Below are 15,206 nucleotides of genomic sequence, written 5' to 3'. Positions count from 1 at the left end.
GCTTCTGAAGTGCTCTTCATCCACTATTTATTCTTTTTCACTAACAACATTTGTGGATTTCTTCTTTACATTTGACAGTAGATAATTTATCTTTAAAATTGCCTTACTTTCTAAGCACGTGAATGGCACTTTTCCTATGGAAAATGTTTAGTAATTTCAAATGACTATGTAGCATTATACATACAGAAATAGATGTGTAACCTGAGGTTCTTCCTTCCCCCTTGTGAGTAAAACAATGAAGTCAGTTTTCAGCTTTATTGGAAAAACCTACTACTCCATTAGAAAGTAAGAAAATGAACTTAATGTTGATCATCTATAAGCTTAAGTTAGTTACTCTGGGCCTGATACAAATCATGCTATTGAATTCAGTGGACTTTGGATGACACTGCAAGCTTCGTTTAGTTTTCCCACTGACTTAAAGTTAGAGTTATTCTCTGTTTCACACAAAATCTTTTGCATTTTTAATGCCATTAAATACACTGCATACAGAAACTAAAGGATTGATTTTGCAGCATCCTATTACATAAAGTTGAGAAGGAGATTTTATAGAGTAATGCAATCACATGATTATAGTTGGGTATAAGAAGTCAGCCTCCCTCTGTCAGCACAATTACTCCAGTTTCAAAGCAGACATTCCTTCTATATTCTTACAAGCTCAAATGGATTCCTGCTGACCTTCCTTTTTTACTTCCCTAAATGGACACATATTTTTCTTGCTACACTCACTGCCATAATATTCACAGCAGAGTGAGGAAAGTGTTTTGCATGTGTGTTGTTTTGTTTTTTTTTTTTTAATAGGAAGAGTATTTGGTTTGAAATCCTCCTTGAAATCCCTTAAAAAACAGCAAAAGAACATTTCTCCCAAGCACAGCATCCAGAGGAGAAGAAAAGTCTTGGGGTCAGAGAAAGAATCGTTCAGGCTTGATCGGCCTTATTTTTCAATGAATTCCCTTATGGCCAGAGAGATAGCCAAGAGCTCTGAAGGAGCCTCAACCTATTTTACTTAGTCACAAGGAATTCTGTGTGATGGGCAACTTAAAATAAACACACAAGTGGAAAGCATAGTGCATAAATCAGAAGGAGAAGGACAAATAACCAAGTATCTTACAGAGTCCTACAGCACAGACCTGCAGCAGCAGCTATGGTAGAGACCTGCTCTCCTTGGAATTCAATACTTTGGGACTTGGTATGTAAAAGGACCCTTTGTCCTTCAGCAAGTTTTGAGGGTTATCTGAAGGACACATTCTTCTCTGCTATTTTTAAGAATCCTATGCTAGTTACACATCCTGTTCTCAAGTCTTCAGAAGCAGCAAAGATAGTCTTAGTTCAGTTTGTTCACAGCTACCCCACGGAGGAAAGACTGCACATCACCTAGCAATCTTCTTTGCATATTTTCCAGTGCAACAACAGACTCCTCTGTGCTTATCATTAAATGACATTGTCAACCAAAGCCAGCATTCTTAAGGCTTATCAGTTACTCCAACTGGATTTTAACTCATCATCTGCTGTCCTTATATGTCATTTCCCTATGAACAGCACAGCCCTTCAATCCAGAGGAAGATGAGTACTCAGAGGACATCAATGTGTTAATTTCTCTTTAGTGCATTTCATTAATGAGCTAGTTTGCCTGTTTACCACATAATACTTGGTCAGGGAAACAACTGAAAATGAGCCCCATAGCTCCAAAGCACACACTAAGCCATCTAAGTAAATACAGATACAACAAGATAAACATTTAGCAGGAAATGCATATTAATGCCAGGGTACACGGTCCTAATGAAGTGCATTCTCAACTGCGTACAGATAACTTTTTGTGTACTTCTATGGTCACTGATATGCTGTATATACACTTGCAACAACATCCATGTACTTAGCATATCTCAACACACGTATATCTTTTATAAGCCTTGGAAAAACAAAAATAGAAAATTAATTACTGACCTGTACTAGATCTCCTATTTGCTCCTGTAACCCTCATTCCTTATTCTTAAAGATGAAACCGTGTATTTTTGAAAGCAAAACAAGAAGAGTTCACACGACAATACTATGATGTAAGCAGCAAGGTCTGCATGTGCAGACCATTTGTGAATTACCAGGAGAGGAACCAGACATTTCAGAAGCTTTCACAAGAACCACGTGGATCCTGGGGTTGCATGGTTTATGTCCCCTGAGCGTTACATAATGCATGGAGTAAACCACGGTTGGGATGCAGGTCAGGCTCTGATAAATCAACACCGAATTTTTGTTGAACGTAGGCAAAGATCATGACGGGCTATTTTCTTCCCATGTTACTTCCCACGTTTAGTCCATATTACTCCTTTACAATGTTTCATGGCTTATTTTCCTCCACATCTCTGCTCAGTGTCTTATCCATAACCTGATATTTTTCTGCATAGTCCCTCTCATGTCCTGCAATTTAAACTAAAAGCTGCAGCAATCACTCTAGCAAATTTTTACAGAAAAGAAGCTTCTGCCACGTCCCTGGAACCACACTAGTCGAATTACTCGACAGTCCTGGATTGAGAGCTGGACAGCTGGAAATGCCATGTGCTCCTGAGCCTTTGGAACAGAGCTGTCATAACTGGACCTCAGAAATCACTTACCAGTGTGATTCACTCTAATTTGAAAGCCATGCCTCCTCTGGCAGGAAGATACAAAGCCCATTCAGCTGAGTATTGAAGTTATCTTAAGGCGCTAAAGACTTCTTAACAAGAGGACCATAAAGAGTTTCTGACCTATTTTCTTCAAAAATCACTAACTAAGCAGGATTTTACAAGCCATTCCTGCCCTGTTCAGAAACATTGGCACTACATATGTTTCAGTTACACTGTACCAGGGGATCTCCTGTCAGCATAACTGTCTTTCCAAATGTTTACAACAGGGTTTCAATTTTATCAGTTAGCCATGTCCTGACTGGGCAGAAACTTCAAACAAGTTACCCATTTATTTGCTTTACAGTACCCACAATACTTGGTAAAAGATTTTTTAAAAAAAATCTCAGCTTTTCTCCTCCTATTTCCTTGTACATTCAACTTTTGAAGCTACGTGTGCTGGTCTGTTTTCAGTTATTTAAAAAAAAACATTGCACACAGTACAGTATCAGACCAGTTATGGTTTATATGTGTGAACATATGTGACTACATTCTTTCTCTTTAAGTAAACAGTGAGCAGCAGTGTAGTCCGTGACCTTTTGGGGAAAAAAAAAAGTCACTATTGGAAAAAATTAGTTAGTAGATGGCTTTATGCAATTGTGTCTACAACTCATTATGTCAAAGATGGAAAATAAAGAAAAGAGCACAGCAGTCTATCAGACCCTGCTGAGGCAAACACACAAGAATTATCACACATATATGCTCCTAAAATAATCTCAGAGCCTAGCTTCTGGGAGTGGAGGTGGTAAATTCAAATTAAGGCTGAATCCCTGGACAAAGTCCATCTCTGAGGTAAGTCACTGGAGGCCCCTGAAACTGTCAGAGCCAACTAAAGCAGAGCAGTCTGACAGCACAGACAGAAGATGCCGTTCTGCAGGCACGTGCAGACAGTGCTAGGCAATGGCACCCCTGCCTATGGCTGAGAGGATGCCAGCACTGAACTGAAGACAGGCTTTTGAGTACCTGTATCTTAAACATGTAACTATCTTCCAGTCTTTGCAAGATGTTAGAGCACTGAATAAGCAGAATAAGCAATAGCTGCAGACAGTGGCTTCCAGCCTCAAATCCAAATTTCTTTTTTGCAACATGATTTAGATCAGAAAGTGAGCTCTTTTCTCGGTTAAGTCTTTGACAGATCTTCTGCTGTCTTGCCTGGAGTTACAATTTCACCCGTGAAGACGGAAGAACATATCTACCAAATGTTAATTCCACCATTTTGTCTCAAAGCCCACCAAAAGGAAGAAGCATTATTAAGTACTTTATTATTTTTTCATAAAGAGGCTTCAGGAAGATTACCCATCTTCTAGCATACCACTTGTTCTCCATATACTCCACAGCAACATCAAACACATGGTAGGACTTCTAATAGAGAGGTTATCGGGGCATACATTCAGTAACACCTTTGTATCCAGGAGATCTTTGTAACACCTTTTATCCAGGAAAGAACCAGGATGTCAAAAAGCATGTGAATGACAGGTCAAGCCTGAGGACAGTTTAACTAGCATGGGAAGGCTAAACAGAGTTATCTGAATCCAGGATGCTGGCCAAAGTGTTCACTATTGTAGAACTTTCCAGATCACTGAAATTTACTTTTTTGATCAGATAATACATGTAAGAAAACCAAGCTGCCACTGCCAAATAGGAAGGGGTAAGGAACGGCAGATGTTACACAGCTGAAACACTGCAGAGACACTGTTATCACGACTACCAATAATGGCAGCCCCAGCCAGGCCTCTAGTTTTTGTTGTGTTAGGTTCTGTACTTCCAAAGGCTCAGCAGGCAAGGAGAAAAAAGCATGAGAAGAAAACATGAGAGACCTAAAGTGATTTGCCTTCAGTAAGGCATCAAATGACAGATACAGGGATAGGACCTATGTCTCTGGCCTCCCAGAATACTGTCCTCTCCAGTTCACCTTTCTGTTTTCTTGAAGTAGGCTGTTGAACTTTCCCCCCCCCCCACCTCTTCCATATATTTCTAAAATGGAACGAAACCAGAGAGTCAACGAGTAAAATTCTCAAGACTCCTGAAGTGGAGAAGGACACTAGGTCCTTGCCAACGGTCTACCTGCCTACACAAGGAAGTTGCACATCAATTGAGAACAAATTTTCACATTTCCTTTGAAACTACAGAGAAGTAAGCTTGTGTCCCATCCTGTCCCATCCCGTTCCATCTCCCCCCAGCTCAGCACACAAAGTATATGCCCTTTTGCGGAACAAGCACATTGAAAATCCACCCTTCAGCTTGTATTGCTCATTTCCCTCCACAGAAAAATTAGGAGATTTAAATTAAGCTGACAGTCACAAAAAAAGCTGTTGGAAATTTTACCGGGATGTGTAAGTAAGCCAGGTAATACCACATCCAAAGGTTCTTATATTTTATTGGTGATAAAAGTAACACCCCCACCTTCACCATGGAAAGTCAAATGGTTGGAGTCAGTTTTTAGCCAGCTGACACTCTCATCCAAGGAAAATGCTTTGATAGGGAAAACAGCTGCTAGCATGGATTTCTGCAGTGTTCATTGGACCAAGAATGGTGTCAACAGCCATGAGTGAAAGGACTATCTTGGAAGCAAAACTATACAGCTCTTCCTCTTCCCTTCATGCTTTCCTTGCAAGTGTGGAGAATCAGTGGGGAGACCCACGGTTCTGGCAATTGCACTGCAGACACCAGCTTGTGGGACGGCTCCAGAGCACCGCGCTGCTGTGGCTCAGCTGCATGTTTCAGTTGTAAGTCCTTGCTCTTATCTTCCAGGGGAGGGGAATGGTTTTGCCATCGCCTTGCTAGGGCCCAGACTTCTTGTCTGAGAGCTACTTAGTTTTTGGAGGGATGTTAATTTTACCAGCAGGCTCTGCAAAGAAGCTAGGTGGGTGATACTGGTCCACACTAGCCCAGAGAGGGCAGACTGGTTATTCCACTTATCACCTGAGTTATTAAATAACATTTCACTCTGTAAACAAACAAGATCCACAGCAGCAATAAACATACCCAGAATTTTCCATGTCATATATAATCTCACCCAGATGCCTCAATGTTGCCATGTTAAAGAGCTGGTATGCAAATTCTCTGCACCTCACATGAGAAAATTTGAAAGACTAACATACAAAATAAAGATGAAAATGAAACCTATAAACATTCCAGAAAACAAGTAAATAAACAGAAACGCGACATCTGCTAACAACTGTCACTCACAGTTGCTATTTTTGAATTTGGCAGAAATTCCATTTCCAGCACTATTTTTTGTATTCATACAGTCTTACTCATCTCTGAATTTTTTGTATTCATACAGTCTTACTCATCTCTGAAGCCAAATAACTCTCTCATTTCAGTCAGCAGTGCTGCATGACGTGGCTCTGCCACATGCTCCATTGGCTCTGCCACATTTTTAAGTTTTCTATCCAGGTAACAGGCACTCCAGCCTCTGGTTTCTGCCTTCTGGCTTGCCTACAGCGTAAGTCCCCACATGCTCCCCCTGCCTCGTGTACCACTGGCTCACTTCTTGCCCAGTGCCACGTGTAGGTTTATAAACTAGCAGCTCTGCTGCAAACAATCCTAGTGACCGCAGTCTTCACAGCACCACCCAGCAGGTCAGTCTTTGTTTTAGAGGCAGCTCCCACAGACGGTTCTGGTCCTCGGCAGTCTCTGACAGACACTTCGTACAATTCACCTTCAGGCTTGCTCCTGTCAGCCTCTAAAACCCAGCCGTACCTGCGCACTGCAGCTCAGCAATCCACTGAAGTCCAGGGAGAAGGCCAGCAAAAGATATCCTTCTCAACTACCACACATATCCCTGGCTTCTCAGAGATGAAGAGTCTTTTAAGATGCCTATTAGATTCCATCACAAGCTTACCACAAGGATAACACTATTGGTTTAGGAAATCCCTAGGCTGCAAACTGCTGGAAGATGGGAAAATATACAGGGAAGCAGTGTTTTCCCTGCCTCGTTCGCTTTGTTCTCCCACTGTACTCTACTGTGAGGGTCACTGACGGGTTTCAGTGCAGGGGGAAGACAGAGCAAGCCCACAGGCCATAGCCCAGCTCCAGAGAGCTATTTAATAACACGTCCTTACAGCAAAGACCTGTCAGATATTAAACAGACAAGAACAGACATGACAATCTTAGCCAAAAGGCCAAAAAGAATAATAGGCTGGATGGACATTTGGTAAGACCCAGCACTGACACAAAAACTCTTCTGTTTGCTCCAAGGCCTTTGAACTTGCCCTGTCAGAAAGGAGATCAGGTGACGTCTTCCTCTCTATTTGCAGTGTTTGTGACTTTCTGTTTCCTATTGAAGCTTTGCTGTCTCAAAGCAGTTCTGGTCTGGAACTGCAGTAAGCAAACTTTATCCAGAGGGCTAAAACCCATCTGAGGTCTTTTGCCAAGCAGCCAGTGTCAGTCTGTCCTGTCTTGGCTGCCTATTCTTGCAGAGTATCATTGCAGCAAGAAAAACAGCCATGCCTACTGCTTCTTGCCAGCACTCAATGAAAGAATGACTCTGTAACTTCATAAATTACTCAGATCTAACTTAGTTTTGCTGGATGACTTTCATGATCTGTCAGTTTCTTCAATACTAACACTTCATAAGGTAAAAATTCACCCTGAATTTCTAGTTATTTACTTGACCTTTAGAAGAGAGACACTTTTCACATGTGCAAGTTGGCTGATACACTTTCTAAAAATCACCAACCTCTCAGCCTAGGCAGATATCTGACATCCTCATTCATACAGATTTTCTATGAACAGTGAATAGGGAGTGAGGCATTTGACTCTCTGCATCTTCTCCTTTTCAGTTGTGATCTGGATTGCTTTTGGCAGAATCCCTTAGTAAAGGGAATGTGTCAGATATTAAAAACTAAAATAAAAATCAGTGAAGCCTTCAAATAAATTACAAGCACATTAAATACAGTGCTGTCAGCTCTAAAGGTCAGACTCTGGTTTTGTGAAAATTTGCCCCATGCAATGGGAACTGCCTATGTAAACACTTTTCTGTGGTATGCCTTTAACTTTCAGGCGCAGAAATCCTCTCTGTCCCATGCAACTGACACATCTTAAAACACAGAGAAAGAAATATCATAAATGCAAAATAAATAACAAATCGATCAATTGGCATTTGCCAGAAGGTAATCTTCATGCTAAACAAGAGAGAGTAAGTTACATCCTGTAGATGGGACCATGTTAGCAATCACTGAAATCCAGGACAGGAACACAAATCAACTCTCCAGTTTGCTAGCCATCACACGATGCTTTCAGAACTGTCAACAGCCAGAACTTTAAGTAGATAAAGACGCATATAAGTACTCATGGGATTTTTCAAAAACACAAACAAGCTCAATTCCCATGGAAGTCAACAGGGAGTAACCACTAAATGGGATTTTCAAATGCAATAAGGGATTTACCTACCATTTCTAAGCATCTGTATATCTTTCAAACCTAAGTAAACTCCCCTGTGAAAACAGTTTTTCAGAAGTGAACTTGGGGTTAACTGTAAACTACATTTCAGTTACAGTGCACTGTGAAAATCAAAGTTAGTCGCCACAGGAATACAGGAACTGACGATAACTGTTCCATAGTGGGATCTGTACAAGTTAGGATGCTGACGTGTCCCCTGAACCAGATCCTTAGCTGATGTAAAGCAGCACCGATTGGACCTTTCCAAGGTCTGCCTTTATATGCTTAAATCTAAAAGAATAGAACCCCAAAAGGCACAAAATTTGGAATCCACACCCTAATAACAATCTTATGTAATGTCAGGCTTGAGGGATCCATGTTCCTCTTAGTACGCACTGAAGGAAAAAGTGGAAACTAATGTTCCTGTCGGCGTTCAGCTAGCAGCAGCTTCTGCTGCAAATTACCCTTCAAGCTTGACACTACCTAAGCACTTAAGTTTGAATTGATTTGTAAGCTGGTGTGTATTGTCCACATACTTAAAATAGCATGTAAGCTTACGTATTCCTGCATATAAAGAACACACCTACATGTTAAAAAAAAATTGCAGGAAGAAAATGGCAAGCCACTATTTTGTGATGGATTTATCAGTTCCTTGCTTAAGCATATTGCTATGCATTTCTCAGCAGAGAGCAGCTTAGTAGGGAGGGTTGATCACAGGTAAGCATATATGCAAGTATTTGCTATATAGGAAATGCCAGCCATTGGTCATGTGGCCAGCATCTTTGTAGAAATGGAGAGGAATTTTTCAACAGATTTATTTCTTCCTCTCCCACTCCCACCCTAAATTGAACTCTCTTAAACCCTCATTGTACAGCTACTACATGCAATGTAAATAAAACATTCCAGGTGTCTGAACTCAACGTAGAATTTAAAGCTCATAGAATCATAGAATGTTAGGGGTTGGAAGGGACCTCTGGAGATCATCGAGTCCAGCCCCCCTGCCAGAGCAGGACCAATCTAGGGCAGGTTACACAGGAACGCATCCAGACAGGTCTTGAAGGAGACTCCACAACCTCTCTGGGGAGCTTGTTCCAGTGCTCTGTAACCCTTACGGTAAAGAAGTTCTTCCTCATGTTGAGGTTGAGCTTCCTGTGCTCTAGCTTGCATCCATTGCCCCTTGTCCTATCGCAGGGCACAAGTGAAAAGAGGTTGCCCCTTTCCTCTTGACATCCAGTCCTCATATATTTATACACATTAATCAGATCCCCTCTCAGTCTTCTCCAGACTAAAAAGCCCCAGGTCTCTCAACCTTTCCTCATAAGGCAGGTGTTCCAGTCCCTTAATCCTCGTAGCCCTCTGTTGGATTCTCTCCAGTAGATCTCTGTCCCTCTTGAACTCATCCTGAATCTGAAGCTTTCTCACATGAAAAAAAACCAAACCCTGGAGGCTTACACAATGCCCAGCCCTGCTCCATGCTGCTGCAGACACTTAATGCTTCTCTAGGTGACACTAGCACGAGGCCGGTGCACCCTTCACCTCACCTGATCAAGCTTTTCCCTAGTTGTATTGAGGCTCAGTTCCTGCTCGTACGAATGGGAATTCTTTATAACTATTAAATAGGAGTGAATTCTGTATTACAACAGCACTTACGAGGACGTACTGGGCCAATTGGTATACACATAATGAGCAGGAAGGAGGCAGGTTTGCCTGGAAGAGTGTATGATCCTTACGGAACAACCAAACCAACAAATCTAGGAAAATGATCAGCCTCTTGAACAGATGTACCTGAGGCACAAAAAGATCAAGTAAAAGTTGACCAAAATCACCTAGACAGGCTCATCAAACCCAGAACTGGCTATTCCTTGCCAAGAATACTCACATCACAACTGCACAAGCTGAGCAATTACTTTTACTGCTTGATTGTGTTGAAAACGCCCTAATATATTCACCCCTGGCACAGTCACAAAAGGTGCTGCTCTGTTTGCTCAGTCTTCCACTAATTAAGATTAGACAAAGTTTCAGTGCCAATCTAGAAATTAAAGCAATTATAGAAATAAGTAAATAAATGAAATCACTACCATCACCCTGTTATAATCTTTGAAAAATATTTTTTAAAAAAGAATGATTTACCAAATACAGTAATTTAACACCAATATCCTCTCCCCAGTCCAACTTCACCAATTGCTCGAAGTCCTCTTTGGTTATATGCAACAGGGGCATCCTCCTTCACTCACAGACATCCCAGCTTCTAGTCTTTAATTGAGCCACAGGGAAGCTAAGTGTCCTGGACAAGCTGAAATGACCATGTGTTCAGTCAGAATCCAGGACATTTTCTGGCAACATTTGATTTTTAGGATCACAAAATAACTACAACTTTTTTTTTTTTTTTGAAGCACGCTGCTATTACAAGATTTTGAGTCAGCAGGAACATGTGCATATTTTTCAGAGAGCTTTTTTTCCAGTGACTTAATGTCTGAATGAATCCATCACGAAACATGGAAGCGTCATTAACATTCACCCCAAGCAAAAGAGCAGCTCTCAGAGTGTCCACACACATTTGCTTCACTCCAGCCACAGTTCACTAACTTGACTACTCATTCCACCAGACTGTTTGGTCCTGGTAAACACTGGACAAGTTTTCCTGGCTCCTGTACTTATTAAACCACAGGAACATTTTGCTGACAAGTGTGTAGCTGGTGTATTTCAGAACCGCAGAAAGCATTCACAGGCTATCTTTGAAAAAGTCTCTTTCATACAAGATCACAAATGAGGTTGGCACCATAAGGAACAGAACTTCGGACTCTACAGAGCCTTTCAATAAACCAGAAAAGTGTGTCCCCAAGACACACCCAAGATGGAAGGTAGCTATGCAGGCCAGAAGGTGATTTGCAATTAAATTCTCCTTTCTACCAATACCTAACATCTACGCCTTACCTACGTGGCACTGCTGCATCTTTCCAAACAAAAGTGTACAATTGGGAGACTCCAAGTTTAATTTGTCCATTTTTCCCACAGGCCAAGCTAATTTTGTTCCCATCCTACTGCAGCCAGAGATCTGTTCTGCATCGAGGGCAGATCCTCCCAGACGCTTCCCAGCGTACTCCCCCAAATGTCAATGGCATGCAAATAAATTCCACATGCAAATGAACAGTTCAGTGAACAGTGACAAAAACATCCTGTTATTCCAGTTCTGTGACTCAAGAAAAACAAGGCAGCCTCACTACATACATGTCACCTTTTCTCTAAAACCTCTGTTAAACATTTAGTCGCCAGATTCAGAATCACACACACATCTTGGATTGTGTCCTAGTCCATGAGCTGACTTTCTGGAAACCTGGGATTTATTACTCTGGTGGCAGGTAAAGGTTGCAAAAGCCAGTTCCTAAAGGCAATAAAATGTTGCTCTATGGGTACTGATGAGTCAATTTCTTCTCCCTGTATAAAAACCTGCATAAGCTTTGTATGAGTTTATATCAGGGTATTGGAATGAGGAATCCTCCTCTCCCCAACTTGCTAAGCAGTTGAGTACTCATGGTTCCAGTAATATCCTCAGCCTTCCTCTATAGATCCACACTCATAGGCCAGGAAAGATCTACCTCATTCCCCGACACTTCTTTCCATGTCAGAGACCTGCACCGTGGAAGATCAGTCACAGTTCATATATAAAGCAAATCATGACAAAGCTTTAAATACTTTGTGATGTATCACATTATAAACTAACACTTTATTGTTTAGTCATACCAAAAACATTCTACATTAGAAGCAAGAAGAGCAATCTCAGATCCCCATCTTGCTTAACAGTTTTAACTTCCAGTGGATAAATGTGAACGAAGAGGTTGTATTAAAAGAGGACAGACCCATAATTTTTTAAAGGAAGCTCCTATCAACCCCAAACTACGAAAATTTCCAAATACGAAACCACTTTGATAAGATTTTAAAAAACTACTGGCAATTTGTAGCTAGATTCTACTCTAGAAACTTTACAGATACTCCTTTACAATAAGTACATGTCGTAATTTAACATAGTGGTTTTACAGCTCTCAGCAGTTTAATTACATAAATTCTCAGAACTCATTTCACTGGCGGCTCATTTCACAAAGTGGTAGGACAGTACACTGCAAAAATTCAGATACCTTGTGTAAGCCCATGCAACAAAAAATCTTCTCCTGTCATCAAGTCCTTGCAGGAAACAGCAACTTACTGGGTGACTCGTTAAACACATCCTGTACCTTAACAATCCCCTACTGGTTTCAACAGCTGCATCAAACATACCAGCAGTTCTCACAACAGGAAAATAAATAGTGCTTAAAACTGAATCACTTTGGCCATAATAAAAATCATTCAATTGTAGTGTTATCAGCACCAGCACTTCTTTTAATTACTCAATTAAGTTCCAGCAATTAGCTATTGTATAAATAATTTCAAAGAAAAATTTGCAAGGGCAAAATTTTGCTTTTCCATCTGAATCTACAATAATTACTAAAACTTTAATAATTTTTAGATGCTAATGTCACCTGTTAAAAACAACCAACATTTGCTAGGTAACAGAGACAACAGAGTTCATTGTGCTGCTGCAGAAGTGGGGCACAAACTTAGTATTAAGGTGATCTCAGGCAGTTCCAGCTATCATAAGCTTCAAGAACAACAATTCCTGTATTTTAAGACATTTGTATGCAAAAGTCATGCTAAAGTCTCACAAGTTGGTTCAAAAAGCATCAATCTGATTTAACTTTTGCATTAGTAAGACAGACGTCATGGTCCCAGGATGCACCTATGTAATACTATTCAACAAAAGCAAATACTGAGGCTGATGAGATTCAATTTCAAGAAATCCCCAGCCACCATTGCCAAGGAGTTCCGGGAAATGTAGGTATTGATTTCAGAATAAGTGACATTATGGATCAAAAAGCTTTTGCTTCCTTTACCCAATTCTTTTGTAAAGGTTAAAGGTTAATTTCAACCAAGCACAAATCCACTGCAGCTTTTTGATCCATAAACACTGGTTGACGTGGCTGTGGTGCGGATGCTGAGAGGGAAGGGACAGTCCCATAGCAGGGGCAGACTTGTTAGAGAAGATCTGAGAAGGCTGTCCCTTCCCTCTCAGCTTCTGTCACATAGGGCACATACTCCTAGAACATTTGGTGGACGTGCTACAGTGACAATACACAGCTCTTTTGTGCCTGCATTCACACCACAGCCACATCAACCAGTGTAGTTATCCTGGGGAAGCCATCTGCTGGATGGACCTCAGTGGTAGTGGCCCTGCCACAGCTACACAGATATCCAGTTCCTTTCCTCCCCAAAAAGAGTGTTTGTGTGTATCCACAATCAACAGATTCACCTGTCTCAAGTCTCATCAAGAGCCGAGCACCCTCCTCTCCAAAAGAATTGCCCAGCTGGTATTCATGGCTGTTTGATCTTTGCATTCAGGAGCAAGGCATCAACCCTAATGGTCTCAGAGACAAGACTGAGGTATGTCAACATGCCAGGGTGTGTTAAAGCATTCAACTCCATACGGCACAGTGCAGAAGCAAAGCCTCTCCCTCGGGTGTATGCAGAGCCGTGCTGTGGACAGAGTGCTGACACTGCACATCGGTGAGGAAAACACACTGCAGAGCAAGACTGAAAGCTCTGCGTGACCTTGGAAAAGCCTGGTGTCCCTGGGGAGAAGCACAGCAGGAGCACATCTCTCACACAGCCCACAGCGGGATATATTTGGAACTCTAAATACAACCTAATGTGAAGGCATTATAATACATTTCTTATTTACAGCTACCAGGAACTTGCTTGTATCTCTGAAATCTCATGGGTCTGTTCTTCCGTCAGCCTTGCAGAATGCCTAGGAGCACTTTCCTAAATTACTAGAAAGCCAGTAGGAGCAAGCCAAACTAAAAGAGTTTTTTGTTACAGACCACTGGTTAATCATTTGTCCATTAAATGAAACATGTAAACAAAGCTTCATAGCAGAGATGTTTGTCAGGACGCATTTATCAGCTCGTTGACGTTTTTCATCTGAAAAGTTCTTTTATTCTTCCAAATCGTATCTTGATGCTAATCTTGTTACATTCAGCTCCAGCAATATGATCTTGTAGTATAAAGCAGCAGCAGTGGTTATGCAAGGAAAGGAAATTAAGAGTGGGCTCAAAAGCAGATATATGTCTGTTACATGCTTTGTAAAAAACATGCATGTCCTGACAGATGCTGTGAGTTGAGTGGTAATCATATATTGAGCTGAGATAATTGCTCAGTAAGCCTGTGTGAAGTGATCTGGTGATCCCACCTGCACATGGTCTTAAGAAGCAAGTTCCTTTCTATTACTGCCCCACAGAGTGGAACTGATGATGGACTTGGACTCACTGTGGTTACTGTACTTCGATGTATCTCTATAAATTCAGGGCCTGACTTTCAGCAGCAATTCTGCTTTTTCTGTTACTTAAAAAAGACCCACTTACTGACCTTAGGAATAACTGCATTTAAAAAGACAAATGTTTAGGCATAATGGTCATGACTACAGATGATTTTTTTTTTTTAATTCAGTGGCTGAACTGCAACTGTGTGTATGAGTGAGGAAGACATTTAGTAGTGGTGTATCAAGAGGATAGCTTAAAAAATCCCACCAAATATTCAGGATCAAATAAGTTCTAGTTCAAAGATGAGCTTAAAATAACACGTAGTTGTCATTGATGCAAAAAGTTGGAATGTGCTCTCTAAAATATTAACTACATAGTTCAACTTAAAATTCTTCAGCCTGCCCTAGCAAAGATTGCAAGATAAGGTCCTTTTTGGCTACAATGGTGACTGTGCCAGTATGACATGTTTCCTGTCCTATTGGCTCTGTTAGTGCTTCACTCAATTTCTGTGTTTCCAACAAGTGTTGGCTAAATAATAGGTTTTAATCCTTCTCATTCGTGCTATTGCCTCTGTATCAGGCCAGCACAGATACCTCCAAATTAGCTCAGAGCATTAACACTCTAGATTCTTCATCTTTTGCACAAAACACATACATCATATTTTCTTCTGAGAGTTTGCAGGGATGGTTTGAAGAGGTTTTTCTGTTTGAGGTAATCATGCTTGTATCAAAGACCTCCATACTTTCAGATCTCCACTACTTGCTTCAATTTTTCCTATTTTCTGCTTCCATTTTCCAAATATGCTCTTGGAATTGTCACC

At 41.0% G+C, this 15,206-nt stretch overlaps 1 protein-coding gene and 1 non-coding gene across 2 annotated transcripts in view; both read right to left on the bottom strand.

Moving 5' to 3' along the window:
* SPATS2L (spermatogenesis associated serine rich 2 like) overlaps positions 1-15,206 on the bottom strand; it is a 149,661-nt gene that overhangs the window by 112,275 nt on the left and 22,180 nt on the right. The window lies entirely within an intron of this gene.
* On the bottom strand, positions 6,623-6,790 carry LOC137667506 (U2 spliceosomal RNA). The gene has a single exon (XR_011048802.1). It is a non-coding gene; the product is annotated as a U2 spliceosomal RNA (small nuclear RNA).

This window comes from Nyctibius grandis, chromosome 9 (assembly GCF_013368605.1).
Source record: "Nyctibius grandis isolate bNycGra1 chromosome 9, bNycGra1.pri, whole genome shotgun sequence".
Classification (NCBI taxonomy): Eukaryota; Metazoa; Chordata; class Aves; order Nyctibiiformes; family Nyctibiidae; genus Nyctibius; species Nyctibius grandis.
This window is presented reverse-complemented; position numbering and strand designations above follow the sequence as displayed.